Here is a 15,605-nt window from a genome sequence, read left to right as displayed (position 1 = left end):
ATATTGTATCCCTTGCACACCATACACCACACACACACAGACCGGGAAAGACAATTTGGAATACAGCAACTGGACGGTCAGTCAGACTGATCCAAGTTTGGATTCCTAAAGGACTAATCAACTTTGGACCCAAATAGACAAAGGGTACCACAATCTTATTTTGTGTTTGACTGCAGGTAACAGGTACAAGAACTGGATCTATATGGTATTTGGACAGTGGATGTTCACGACACATGACAGGAGATTCAAATTTATTATCTCAACTGACCAAGTACATTGGACCAAACATCAGCTTTGGAGATAACTCTAAAGGTAAAACTGTGGGTAAGGGTAAGCTTATCCATGGTAACTTCACCATTAATGATATTTTATTAGTTGAGAATCTCAAGTATAATCTGATCAGTATCAGTCGGTTATGCGACAGTTGATTCTCAGTTCAGTTTGATAAACATTCTTGTTCAGTCAGAAACTCAACTGAAGAGATTATCCTAACTGGAAAAATGTGTGGAAACACTTACAAAGTCAGTTGGAATGATCAACCTTATGCACCAGTATGTCTCATTGCTTCTAAAACTTCTAAAAACTGGTTATGGCATAAGAGGTTAAACCACTTGAATTTCAAATCTATTGCATATTTGAGTAACCACGATCTTGTTACTGGACTGCCCAAAATGGATTTTATCAAAGAAAAAATTTGCTCAGCATGTCAGTTTGGTAAGCAAATCAAATCCTCTTTTAAGAACAAGGGTTGTAAATCTTCCTCCCGATGCTTAGAACTGCTACACATGGATCTATTTGGTCCTATACCAGTCATGAGCTTAGGGGGAATGAAATACACCTTGGTGGTTGTAGACGATTTTTCTAGATTCACTTGGGTTATATTTCTCAAGTCCAAAGACCAAACTGATGCTCAACTGATTAAGCTTTTCAAAAGATTATTAAATGAAAAATCAGTTGGAATTGATAGAATCAGATCTGATCGAGGAACTGAATTCATCAATCAAACTCTTTCAAACTATTTAGAGAATACAGAAATCAAGCATGAGCTCTCAGCAGCCAGAACTCCACAGCAAAATGGTGTAGCTGAAAGGAGAAATCGGACCCTTAAAGAGGCTGCTAGAACGATGCTTGCTGATTCTTCTATCTCTCAAAGGTTTGGGCAGAGGCAGTGAACACTGCATGTTATACTCAAAACAGATCAATGATTAATAAGAATCATATGAAAACACCTTATGAGATCTGGCATGGAAAGAAAAGTGTTGTTTCTTACTTTAAAATATTAGACTGCAGATGTTTTATACTTTTCAATGGTAAAACCCATTTAACAGCTTTTGACGCTAAATCTGCAGAGGGAATATTTCTTGGGTATTCTTCAGTTAGTAGGGCTTATAGAGTCTTCAACAAAAATACCTTGAATGTTGAGGAATCTATTCATGTTGTGTTTGATGAATCTACACTAACGTTTAAGCCAACTGATACAGTTGAGCTAGCTGATAGATTTACAGATATAAGCTTGGATGATGATGAAGAAGATGCTCATCTAAATCATAATAATCTCCAATCACCTGAACCTGAAATATTGGATCAATCAGCTGAGTTGGAAGCAAATCCTGACATTCAGTTAGTGGAGCCTACAAATCAGAATCAGTTGCCAACTGAACTAGCTCCAACTGAAACCGAAGATATTCAGTTACCTACTGAGGATATTGCTATCACAGAAGAAACAAATGCTGAACTCAGATGGAAGAAATCACATCCTCCAGAACTGGTGATAGGTAATCCATCTGATCCGGTAAGAACAAGAAATCAAATGCTTAACTTATTTATCCATTCAGCTTTTGTATCTCAACTAGAGCCAAAGAAGACTGATGAAGCTCTTGCTGATCCTAACTGGATAAATGCAATGCAAGAAGAGCTAAATCAGTTTACCCATAACAAAGTCTGGAACCTAGTTCCAAGACCAACTTCTAAAACTGTGATAGGTACAAAGTGGGTATACATGAATAAGCTGAACGAATATGGCTCAGTTGTGCGCAACAAAGCAAGGCTGGTAGCACAAGGTTATAGGCAAGAAGAAGGAATTGATTACAACGAGACATATGCACCAGTTGCAAGACTGGAGGCAATCAGAATATTCCTTGCCTATGCCTCTTTCAAAAATCTCAAAGTCTTTCAAATGGACGTAAAGAGTGCATTTCTGAACGGCCAGTTGCATGAAGAAGTTTACGCTGAACAACCCCCAGGTTTTGTAAATCATCACCTTCCTGATCATGTCTATCATTTGAACAAAGCTTTATACGGTCTCAAACAAGCTCCAAGAGCTTGGTATGAAACTCTTTCAAAATTTCTAACTGACCATGACTTTTTTGTCGGATCAGTTGACAAAAAATTGTTCAAATTCTCCAAGAATGATCATATTTTACTTGTTCAAATTTATGTTGACGATATTATCTTTGGGTCAACTAACCCCAAACTATGCGAGAAGTTTTCCAAGTTAATGCAGGAAAAATTCGAGATGAGCATGATGGGTGAGCTGACATTCTTCCTTGGTCTTCAAGTGAAACAACTGGATTCAGGAACATTTATCAGTCAAACCAAATACACTAAGGAATTGCTGAAGAAATTTGGCATGGAATCATGTTCAGCTGCAAGCACCCCCATGAGCTCATCAGCCAAATTAGACACTGATCAAGGAGGAATATCAGTTGAGACGACACTCTACAGAGGTTTAATAGGTTCATTATTGTACCTAACTGCAAGTCGTCCTGATATTGTGTTTGCTGTATGCATGTGTGCAAGATTCCAAGCTAATCCTAAGCAGTCACATTTTTCTGCTGCCAAACGTATCTTGAAATATCTTAAAGGCACGCAAAATGTTGGTTTATGGTATTCTAAAGACTCATCTTTCAGTTTAGTTGTCTATTCTGATGCAGACTATGCAGGATGCAAGCTTGATAGGAAAAGCACAAGTGGATCTTGTCAGTTTCTAGGAGACAGACTGATCTCTTGGTTCAGTAAGAAGCAAACATCCATAGCAACTTCCACAACTGAAGCAGAATATCTTGCTGCTGGAAGCTGCTGTGCCGAACTGCTCTGGATTCAGCAACAACTGAAAGATTATGGTGTTGATGCAAAAGAATCGCCAATATTCTGTGACAACACGAGTACAATCGCTATTACGTATAATCCAGTTCTTCACTCCAGGACCAAACATATAGATGTCAGACATCACTTCATCAGGGATCATGCACTAAAGAAGAACATCAGATTAGAATATGTCTCAACGGAACAACAAGCAGCAGACATTTTCACCAAACCACTGGCTGAGACTAAGTTTTCTCACTTTCGCAATATACTTGAATTAATTGATTTATCTTAATTAATGATCATTGGTCGTAATTTGTTGTTAACCTTTATTGCTGTTTTTTTGAATATTTAAGTGAGTTGCTTATTCTTATGAGTTCTTAACTGATGTCAGCAAGTGTTTGTGTTGTTCTTATGATTATATCTCTTACAGATCATTGCAGGCAGAAATAAAAGAACAAAGACGATAAAACATAATAAATATTTTATTGAGGAGGAGAAGAGGAGCCGGTTACAATTTCATATTCTTCCTCCACATCTATTATCCACAAACTCATCCATGCAGCTAGTGCTGAGGAAGAGGTTTTGCAGAAATTGTGGGAGGCAGCGATGCGGCGGAGGATCTCTAGCTCCTTCAGAAGAAAGAAGCTTGTAGAGACAACCCTCTTTAAAAAGGTCCACCCCCGCAGGAACCTCTAGGAGCTCTCGCACCTCTCGAAGTTGGGCCTTCCGCCTGAAAGTGGAGACCCGCCCAGAGTAATACAGGAACTCCAGTTCCTGCATCTCTTCCCAGTAACGAAGGCTAGCGTAGAAGACTTCATCTTCTATGAACTGCTTCCTGGCCTGCAGAGTAAACTGAGCGTCGCTTGAGCTTCCAGCTTCTGCCATTCTCCTTATCTTTGAAACTTACTTGCTGAGATAAATTTTGGCTAACCCCTTCACTCTTATTTATAGGCCAAAAAGAGGGAAACGAAAGGACACTTTGCTCTATGACGTTTGCTATGCCGAGCACCTTACTCATCTTTAATCATTACTGTCTATTGCCGTCATTTTGCGTTAATGCATTTATTAAGGGGGAATAATGGTTCAAGAAGTTAACTGAGAAGACAGTTGTTAGTGAACTCTCGACTGAAAGAACCCAGTCTTATCAACTGACCTACCAGTCGAATTTTCCACTAATCTTCTCATATAAGTTAACTAATTAAACCAATTATATTCCAAATCAAATGACGTGACTGTCTGCTAAACTAATGATGAATTTTGATTTATGACGTGGATTCATTTTAACCACTCAAATTGTACACACGATTATAACACACGTACACACTTTGTCTTTTTCAAAAATTATATGGACTGACACGTGTCCATAACTTGAATGGTCACGTACATATGTACTATTACCCGCTTCATTTCAGTTTTACTTTTCGACTACTTCAAATTTTCTTTAGAGCAAGAACTACCTCATCCTTCGAATTTTCTTTCAGGAAATTTATCAGTTATCAATGGCAACTCAAATTCCCGCTTTCATGCTAAATGCTATGGCCATCAACTTTGGATCTATCTTATCCTTCGGCGATGCTGAAGTCCAGAAAGTATTTCAGAAACTTGAAGCTGTTGGTCTAAGAACATTTTTGGGACAATCTTCTCAGGATATCTATCCCAAAGAACTTCAGGATTTCTACTCTACTGGCGTGATTGATTCTGAGGGAAATATCAATTCTACTATCAATGGTCAGTTGCTGATCATCTCTGAAGATTCTCTTGGTGATTTATTTCTCTTACCTTCTGAAGGTATGGCACAACTTTCGGATGTTAAAGCATCTGATATTGAGGAAATGCAAACCCTTCTCTCTGCTGATGGACCGAAGATTAAAGTTTCTGATCCTAAAAAGGAACTCAAGCATGAAGTTCAATTGCTGGCTGATATAATTGCTAAAGGGCTTTTGGCAAAAGCTGGATCTTTTGCTGCCCTAACTTTGGAGAAATTTCAGGCCATTACTGTTATTATGGCTAATCACAAATTTAACTGGAAGCATCTCATATTTAATGTTTTGAAGAATATGTTTCTGTCTTCTAAACAATCCAAGGGTTTTGCCGTTCAAATCAGTTATCTGCTGAAAGCAAAAGGTTTAGTGGCTGAGGACTCTGAGAAGACATCGAAATTTAAGGTGTTCAATGCAAAGAACACGATGCCAATCAAATCCAAAATGGACATAACTCCTACTCAGTTTGTGCGAATCAAACAGGAAATTGGGACTCAGTTAGCTGCTCCCAAATCAGTCAAGAAAGCCAAAACGTTGGCTCAATTGAAGGTTGCCAAAAGAAAATTGATTTTGAGTACATCAGAGTCAGAAAAGACTCCATCACCTCAAATTGCGAAGAAGCCCAGAACTCAAAGGGTTAAAACAACTTCTGAGGTATCCATTCCCACTGACGAAATGATTTCCTTAACTGATCAGCAGCCTATAGAAGCAGTTCCTCTGCAGATTATTCCACAAGCTGATTCAGTAAGTACCATAAAGGAATCAGTTAGGACCCAAGCTCCTGTTACTCAAATACCTCGACCAATTGGTGTAGCACCTGCCAGACCCAAAGGAATAAAGTTTGTAGAGCAGATTGAATCAACTCGAACCAGACTGGAAATTCCTCATATCATGAGTACTGATAAAGGGAAAGGGAAATTGATTGTAGAACCCAGACCCTCCAACCCGATTCAGACTCATATTGATCTTGTATGGGCAAAAGTGAACAGTTTTGCTGCTGCAAAGACTAAGTCCTATGATGCTTGGGTAGCCTATCGTACTGAGGTTTTTGCCAAGCAACTGAAGGAAAAGTCCGAGCTGAGAAAATTCATCAAGCTGGAGGCCTTTGTTCTTCGAACTGTCAAAGCTGCCTCTATTGCTCAAGCATTGGAGAGGAAAAGTTATTTCTTTGATCAGATGAGAGCGAAGAAGTTGGCTCAAATTGTTGCTAAGCTTAAAAACAACTACTTGCCAACTGGCCCTACTGCATATGCTGATCAAGCTGTAATTACTCAGCTTGACACTGACCTTATAGGGCTACTATCTCGAATCAAATTTGGGAATTGAATCAAGAACTGGTAGTCTACCAAGGAGATTCAGATGATGACGATGTGGAACTAGTTGAAGAAGCACCCTCTAACAAAACAGAACCATCATCAGCTTTAGTTCTTGTTCCAACTGAAAAGCCAGTTTCTGATAAGCTTCCTTCACCGCCTGTTGAACAACAACTATATACTGAAGCTGAGCTGTCTTTCGCTCATATTGATGAAGTAATTCAAGCCGTGGTAGAGGAATCCCACCTTAGTGCACCAGTTAATGATAAAGTTGATCACTCTGCTGATCAAACCAATCCAGAGGTCACTATTCCTTCAGTGGCAATTGTTCCACCAGATCAATCTGCTGATCAGGTCATACCAACTGATATGCCAGACGACTCAATCGATCATTCCCTAGAGACATCAGTTCAGGTTGTGTCACCATCAACTGAACAAAATCCTTCCTCACCACCTCGGGATCAAGCAGAAATCCCTGCTGCTGATATTTCGGTTCGAAATGTTACTGACACAATTTCCACTGATCAAGCCTTGATCGTTTCTGAACTTAATACAAGTGAACCAAGCACTTCTCGACAATCCAATCCTCCATCTTCAGCAGATTTTGATCTCATTTTTGAAGAAGTCCAACATATGCAGGACAGAATGAGTCAAATAATTGCTGCCATCTCCAAGATTCAAAATACGCAACTTTCGCACAGTCTGAAGTTGGAAGATAATCAGGAATCCCTGAAAAGACTGAAGGATATCCAATCTGCTGTTACCGCTCTTTCTTTTGCAGTTGGTGATATTCAGAAAAATAGAGGTATCATGTCCAGTCTGACTGCCACTCAAGAATTAATTAACCAACGCGTCAACAGTGTGGAATCGCTTGTGTCTCGGAAAATTGAACTACTGCAAGTCACAATGTCTACTGCTATTGAAAGTATGTCATCCTCTGTCACAGTTCTTTCTTCTCACGTTCGCAAGCTATCTGACAAGATGGAGCAGTTTGACAAAAAGGGGGAAGAGTAGAAGAATTCTTAGTAGCAGTATTGATTGTATCTGATCTATTAATTCAGTTGTTGATGTTTATCTACATCTTATTTTATCTACTATGAAGAATTCAGTTACTTAGAGATTCTTATTCCAAGTTTTGTCAAACACCATAAAGGGGGAAATTGTTGGAAACTTAATTCCGGCGTTTGACAAAAGACTCACAACTGAATTCAGCAACTAAATGCAACCAACTGATCGACGTAACTGAACCAAGCTTAACTGATATTTCAGCAGATATTCTAGCCAACTGATTTGTTACCAGCTGATCATTCAGCTGTACACGTCATGAAGTGAAAACGACAACCGACAAATAGTACAGTCATCTGCAAACTGGTAGTGGAACGCCGCATTTCAGAATGAGCAGTGCACGACTGTCAGAACGTACCGACGTGGCAATCAACGGTAAGGATATTCAAACATTCTTTAATGTTACCGTTGTAAGGAAAGCCTATAAATAGATGAAGACAGCATAAAGAGAAAGAGAGACCTTCAGTTATAATCTTACTTGCTGTTACGCTGCGAAAATACTTGCTCACAATCAGAAATCAAAGCTCTCACTCACAAGTCATATCAGTAGTATTCAGACTACATCTTCGAGCTTACATAACACTTTGTAATCGCTGTTTGATTTTCAAGTTGTACTAAGATCAGTTACAATCTTTGAAAAGTGTTGTATACTAAGAGTTTCAGTTTTGGCAAAGTGATAAGTCCATAACTGAAGTGGGTCAGTACATTGCTTGTATTTGATCAAAGTCTTTTAGTGAATATCCTATCCTCGTGATAGAAGGGGTGACGTAGGAGTTATTCAAATCTCCGAACATCCAGAAACATATCGTGTTATCTTTACTTCAGTTTTTCATTTTCAGTTAGATACTCTATCATTCATTCAGTTTATTTTCCGCAACTGCATATTCAGTTTAACTGATTGTTTTTGATCGATTGGATATCTAGTTCAGTTTGTAACAAAACTGAACTCTCTTTTTCGAAGGATTTGACTAAATCGAGAAGTGTTTATTCAACCCCCCCCCCCTTCTAAACACTCATAGTCTATTAACCGATCCTATCATCATGATATACATGATTATCCTTGATTACATTATTTTGCATGTCCAAGTGTATTAAAAAATATAGAATAAGGAATTGTAAGTGTAACAGAAGATTAAGCAGCATTATTCCAACACATCATATCACAGAATGCATGAAAATGTAGAATGTCTAAGTCCTAAAAATGCACATGCTTGTTAGATGTTGTCTGAGATGTTGTAACATCTGAGACAACATCTATGAATGATTAGACAGAACACATGCTGAGAGATTTCCTAAGGTTGAAAAACCTCTCAAAGTCTAATGCTTTGGTGAATATGTTGGCCAGTTGGTTATTGGTATCAATAAATTCCATTCGAATCAATCCTTTCTCTAGTAGATCTCTAATAAAGTGGTGACGGATGTCAATGTGTTTAGTACAAGAGTGTTGTACCAGATTTTTTGAAATGTTTATTGCACTAGAATTGTCATAGTACACCACTAAGGGTTCACTCTTAAGACCATAGTCTTCTATCATCTGATTCATCCACAAGAGTTGAGTGCAACCACTTCCTGCTGCCATATATTCGGATTCAGCAATTGAAAGTGAAACTGTAGTGACCCGTTCCAGAATCACCTACTAATTGAAAACTAAGCATGCAATTAACTTAATAATTACTAATCAGAGATAATAGCGGAAACAACTAACAAATGATAGTTATACAACCCAAACGAACTCTAGAACAACTCAAAATAAGGTAAAGAATATCTGGTACAACCATATCGAATCAAATGATACCGAAACTAAACCAACCGGCTACTCAACGTCCTCCTCCTGCTCCTCCGGAACCATCCAACCTGAGACCTGCCCCGAGGGAATGGGGTGTCCAAGATAAACAAAACCGAGGACGTGAGCGATAAGAACGCCCAGTACAAAAGTATGAGTATACAGACCTATATGAAATGCACATGCTATGATCATGATACCGGGGTAGTCAAGAAACAGGAATCACAAAAGGATCTCAACAATGCTCAGTCTAGAGGCGCCAAGTGGATAGTGCCGCGCGGTCCAACCTCTGGGTCACTGCATCCACTACAAGACAGACGTGGACCTAAAATGTCCCGGACCACCGAAGCCCTCCCGACCCGTCGGCCACTGTGTACTCTCGGTGTCCATGCGTCCACAAGACAGGGCTGAGCGGCCCCAAGATATAGCTTATCTCGAAAGAGATACAGCTCAACAGCAAAGGCTATCTCGAAGGAGATACGGCTCAACATGAAATGCAACGTGCAGTAATAAACGTGACATAATAGCATGCATCATATGACATATATCAATGCACCACATAATCATGCAACACATATATGAATGTATACTCAACCAGGATATCTCGGATAGTACTTTCGTACCTCTATCACAGCAATCCTAATCCACTGGAACAACCAGACAACAGGTCTAATCCAAGCCTATTCATCAAGTGAAAACCATCACTAAACTTATCTACCAGACTTAACTAGATAATCCTGAGATAAATACTGATAAAATTCCAAACCTTCGTCCGTCGCTAGCCCGCTGATGCCGCTAGCTCCCAACTAGAGCACAGCTCTGCTACAAGACCAGCAGCTCCCCGCTAGTGCCCAAATCTCGGAACAAGACTAGAACCTGTCAGAAACGACTGAAATGCTATGGAACTCTCTGAATTGGCGAGTCAAAATGAGGAAATCCGACCACTATTTATAGGCCATGTTCGGATCCTCCGAACACCACTTCGGAACGTCCGAACGCTACGTGTCCACTGGCTCTTGACAGCTCATGATCGGATCCTCCGATCATACACTTCGGACCGTCCGAACATGCACGTGTCCAGCTGCTCTTGACACCTCATGATCGGATCCACCGAACCTACACTTCGGAACGTCCGAACTCCCACGTGTCGATCAACTCTTGACACCTAATGATCGGATCCACCGAACTCACTTCGGACCTGCCGAACTCTTCGGTGCTTCCGAACCATCTTCGGACCTTCCGATCATGATTAATCACCATTAATCCGTTAATTACCCAATTCGGCATTCGGGCTACTACATTCTCCCCCCCTTAAAAGATTTCGTCCTCGAAATCAGGCTTAGAGAATGAACAAAACGAAATAACAACATCGCTATTATATCTCAATTGTTGTTGAATACAACTGATATCTCGATTACAATTGAAAAACACAAACATATACAAAGCAAAACTCAAAAGAGCTCTGGATGTTCTGAACGCATACGACTCTCTAACTCCCAAGTGGCTTCTTCAGTGCCTCTGCGCTGCCACTGTACTAAGACAAGAGGAATGATCTTATTCCGCAACACCTTGTCTTTGCGATCGAGAATCTGAACTGGTCGCTCCACGTAAGACAAATCTGATTCAAGTTGAACTTCAGAGGGATGCAAGATGTGAGACTCATCTGCTACGTATCGTCTCAACAAAGATACGTGGAACACATCATGAATACCGGACAAATACGGAGGTAATGCTAACCTGTAAGCTAAATCTCCCACACATTCTAGAATCTCAAAAGGACCAATGAATCTCGGAGATAGCTTACCCTTGAGACCAAATCTCAAAATCCTGCGAAAAGGCGAAACTCGGAGAAACACTTTCTCACCTGGCTGGAAATAAAGAGGTCGCCGCTTGGTGTTCGCATAACTAGCCTGTCGATCCTGGGCAATCTTAATCCTCTTCTTGATTACTGCAACTTTATCAATAGCCTGCTGGACTAACTCCGGTCCCTCAACATGTCGTTCACCAACTTCGTCCCAGAATAAAGGAGTACGACAACGTCGCCCATACAACGCCTCAAATGGTGCCATACCAATACTACGATGGTAGCTGTTGTTGTACGCGAACTCAATCAAAGGCAAATGATCCTGCCAAGCGGGTCCGAAATCCATAACACAGGCTCGCAACATATCCTCAAGCGTACGGATAGTCCTCTCTGACTGACCGTCAGTCTCCGGATGATAAGCAGTACTCAGACTCAGTGTAGTACCCAAAGCTGACTGGAAACTACCCCAAAACCGTGAGGTAAAACGAGGATCTCTGTCACTGACAATACTGACAGGCACTCCATGCAAACGTACAATCTCCTGAATGTACAATCGAGCCATACGATCGAAAGTGAAATCCCGGTTATAAGACAGAAAATGAGCAGACTTGGTGAGTCGATCCACCACTACCCAAATAGCGTCACTATTCCTCGACGATAATGGCAAGTGAGTAATGAAATCCATCGCGATATGCTCCCACTTCCATTCAGGAATAGGTAGATTCAACAATAATCCTCCAGGTCGACGGTGCTCTGCCTTAACCTGTTGACAAACAAGACACTTGGAAACAAACTGATAAACACTGCGCTTCATCCCTTTCCACCAAAATCGTGTCCTCAAGTCTTTATACATCTTATTACTTCCTGGATGAATACTCAACTTACTTCGATGAGCATGAGATAAGATCTCCTTCCTCAAATTATCATCTTCTGGTACTACAACTCGATTAGACAAACACAGAAGACCATTAGACTGATAATGGAAACCGCTATCTCCACCCGCTAACCGAGCTAATCTCTGAGTCTTGAGATCAGACATCTAAGCATCTCGAATCCGAGCGAACAAGGCTGGCTCAGATAAAATGGTAGCAACACGAATGCTCTCCATACCTTTCCGATGTTTGAAATTAAATCCCAACGAACAACAATCCTGAATAGTACTAATCATAGCACTGGTCTGAAGTGCAGAAACTCTCACTTTGCGACTAAGAGCATCAGCTGTGAGATTTGCAGATCCTGGATGGTACTTGATCTCGCAGTCATAATCTTTCAGCAAATCCATCCAACGACGTTGCCTCATGTTCAACTCAGCCTGAGTGAACAGATATTTCAGACTCTTATGATCAGTAAAGATTTCAAACTTAACCCCGTACAAGTAATGACGCCAAATCTTCAGCGCGAACACAATAGCTGCCAACTCTAGATCATGAGTAGGATACTTCTCCTCGTGAGATTTCAGCTGTCTGGAAGCATAAGCAATCACATGACCGTTTTGCGTCAACACACACCCTAAGCCTTGAGAAGAGGCATCGGTGTAAACACTGAAACCATCAGATCCTGACGGTAACGCCAAAACAGGTGCAGAAGTCAGAAGTCGACGAAGCTCTCTGAAACTATCTTCGCACTCAGATGACCACTCAAATGGAACATCCTTCCGAGTAAGTTGCGTCAAAGGTCTAGCTACCTGGGAGAAATTCACGATGAAGCGACGATAATACCCTGCTAGACCTAGAAAACTACGGATCTCAGCCACCGTCGTAGGTCGTGACCAATTTAGCACTGCCTCAATCTTGCTGGGATCCACAGAAATTCCTTCCTTGGAAATCACATGACCAAGGAATACTACACGATCAATCCAGAACTCGCACTTACTCAGCTTAGCATACAATTGCTTCTCGCGAAGAATCTGCAACACAATCCTCAAGTGCCGGACATGCTCTTCCACACTATGAGAATAGATCAAGATATCGTCAATGAAAACCACCACAAACTGATCCAGAAAATCTCGGAAGACTCGGTTCATCAGATTCATGAACACCGCTGGCGCATTCGTCAATCCGAATGGCATAACTAGAAACTCGTAATGCCCATAACGAGTACGAAATGCAGTCTTGGAAATATCATCATCTCTGACTCTCATCTGATGATAACCTGATCGCAAGTCGATCTTGGAGTAAACAGAAGTACCCTGAAGCTGATCGAACAAGTCATCAATACGGGGTAATGGGTACTTGTTTTTGATCGTCACCCGATTCAGCTGGCGATAATCAATGCACAACCGCATCGATCCATCCTTCTTCTTGACAAACAAGACTGGAGCTCCCCAAGGCGAAACACTCGGGCGAATATAACCCTTATCAAGAAGATCCTGCAATTGCTGCTTCAGCTCTCTCATCTCTGACGGAGCCAGACGATAGGGGGCACGAGAAATCGGTGCAGTCCCTGGCATTAACTCAATGCCAAACTCCACCTCTCTAACCGGAGGAAAACCAGGAATCTCTTCTGGAAATACATCAGGAAATTCACAAACCACTGGAATATCCTCTATACCAACACTACCTGTGGACGTATCAATTGCATAGATGAGGTAGCCTTCCCCGCCCGCCTCTAAAGCACGACAGGCTTTCAGAGCAGATACTACTGGCATCGGAGGTCGCGCTCCCTCACCATAGAAAAACCAACTAGAGCTCTCAGTCGTACGAAACTGAACAAGCTTCTGGTAACAATCCACAGTAGCTCGGTAGGTAGTCAAAATGTCTATACCCAAAATACAATCAAAATCTTCCATCTCCAGAATCATAAGATTCGCAGTCAACTCGTTACCCTCAAAATCTAAAGGACAACCCATCACTAGACGCTTGGCTAAAACCGAATGACCCATCGGGGTAGAAACAGAAAGAATGACGTCTAGAGAAACATACGGTAACTTATGACGTTTAACGAATCGTGCAGAAATGAATGAATGAGATGCTCCGGTATCTATAAGAACAAAAGCAGGAATACCGCATAAACAAAAAGTACCTGCTATGACTCTCTCGGTCTCGTCTGCAGCCTGATCCTGGTTCAACGCAAAAACTTGACCTTGGGCACGAGGTCGAAGATTCGAACTACCCACTGCCTGACCCTGCCTCCTCTGCTGAACAGTCGCCTGAGATCCAGAATCAGATCCTGCTCCACCTCGCAACTGAGGACAATTCTTCTTAATATGCCCCATCTTTCCGCACTGATAACAAGCTCCTGCGGCTACTCGGCATTGCTCCGATGGATGGTTCTTCCCACAATGCGCACAAGACTCCTTCTTCTTACCAAAGCGGAAAACACCGCTAGATCGAGATCTAGATCCAGAAGAAGACGAACCAGATTTCTTGAACGACTGAGATCGAGGCCTCAAAGTACTCGGAGGTCTAGAAGAAAGAATAGCCCTACCACGCTGGAGACTGATCTCTGCTTGACGACACCGGTTCACCAACCCATCGTACGAAGTAGGATTATCACAGACAGTGACTCGATCAAAGATCTCCTGATTAAGGCCCTGGAGGAAATGATCATACTTGGCCTCAGAACTGCCACTGATATGAGGAGCGAAGGGTAATAACTCAAAGAATTTCTGCTGATACTCATCAACAGACATACTCCCCTGCTTCAGGTTCAAGAGCTCAATCGTCTTGGCCTGGCGAAGGGCTGGAGGAAAGTACAGCTGCATGAACGCTGCACGGAAATCGACCCAAGTCGCTCTACCCTGAGACTGAACTATCGGCGCAGAAGTCGATCGCCACCACCTGCGAGCACGGCCCTCAAGAAGAAAACTAAGGGTCTCCATCTTCTGCTCATCGGTGCACTGGAATGCGCGGAAACAACTCTCCATGCGCTCTAACCAATCCTCCGCATCATCGGGAGTCTCACCGCCAACTAAAGGCTTAGGCCCCATCTGCATGAAACGATGCATATCGAAACGCCTAGGACCATCCCGACGATGACGATGCTCATGGTGACGCCTAAGATCATCTTGGTCACCCCATCGACCTACACTCCCCTGACTACTCCCGTCATCAAAATGGTCAGCCATCGCTACAAGATAGAATAGGGAAAAATGGTCAACGGAAATCCCAAAACAAAATCTATATCCCAAAATCCTACGCATGCTCTGATACCATAAATGTAGTGACCCGTTCCAGAATCACCTACTAATTGAAAACTAAGCATGCAATTAACTTAATAATTACTAATCAGAGATAATAGCGGAAACAACTAACAAATGATAGTTATACAACCCAAACGAACTCTAGAACAACTCAAAATAAGGTAAAGAATATCTGGTACAACCATATCGAATCAAATGATACCGAAACTAAACCAACCGGCTACTCAACGTCCTCCTCCTGCTCCTCCGGAACCATCCAACCTGAGACCTGCCCCGAGGGAATGGGGTGTCCAAGATAAACAAAACCGAGGACGTGAGCGATAAGAACGCCCAGTACAAAAGTATGAGTATACAGACCTATATGAAATGCACATGCTATGATCATGATACCGGGGTAGTCAAGAAACAGGAATCACAAAAGGATCTCAACAATGCTCAGTCTAGAGGCGCCAAGTGGATAGTGCCGCGCGGTCCAACCTCTGGGTCACTGCATCCACTACAAGACAGACGTGGACCTAAAATGTCCCGGACCACCGAAGCCCTCCCGACCCGTCGGCCACTGTGTACTCTCGGTGTCCATGCGTCCACAAGACAGGGCTGAGCGGCCCCAAGATATAGCTTATCTCGAAAGAGATACAGCTCAACAGCAAAG

This window comes from Primulina eburnea, chromosome 17, assembly GCF_022965805.1.
Source record: "Primulina eburnea isolate SZY01 chromosome 17, ASM2296580v1, whole genome shotgun sequence".
In the NCBI taxonomy this organism is placed as follows: Eukaryota; Viridiplantae; Streptophyta; class Magnoliopsida; order Lamiales; family Gesneriaceae; genus Primulina; species Primulina eburnea.
This window is presented reverse-complemented; position numbering follows the sequence as displayed.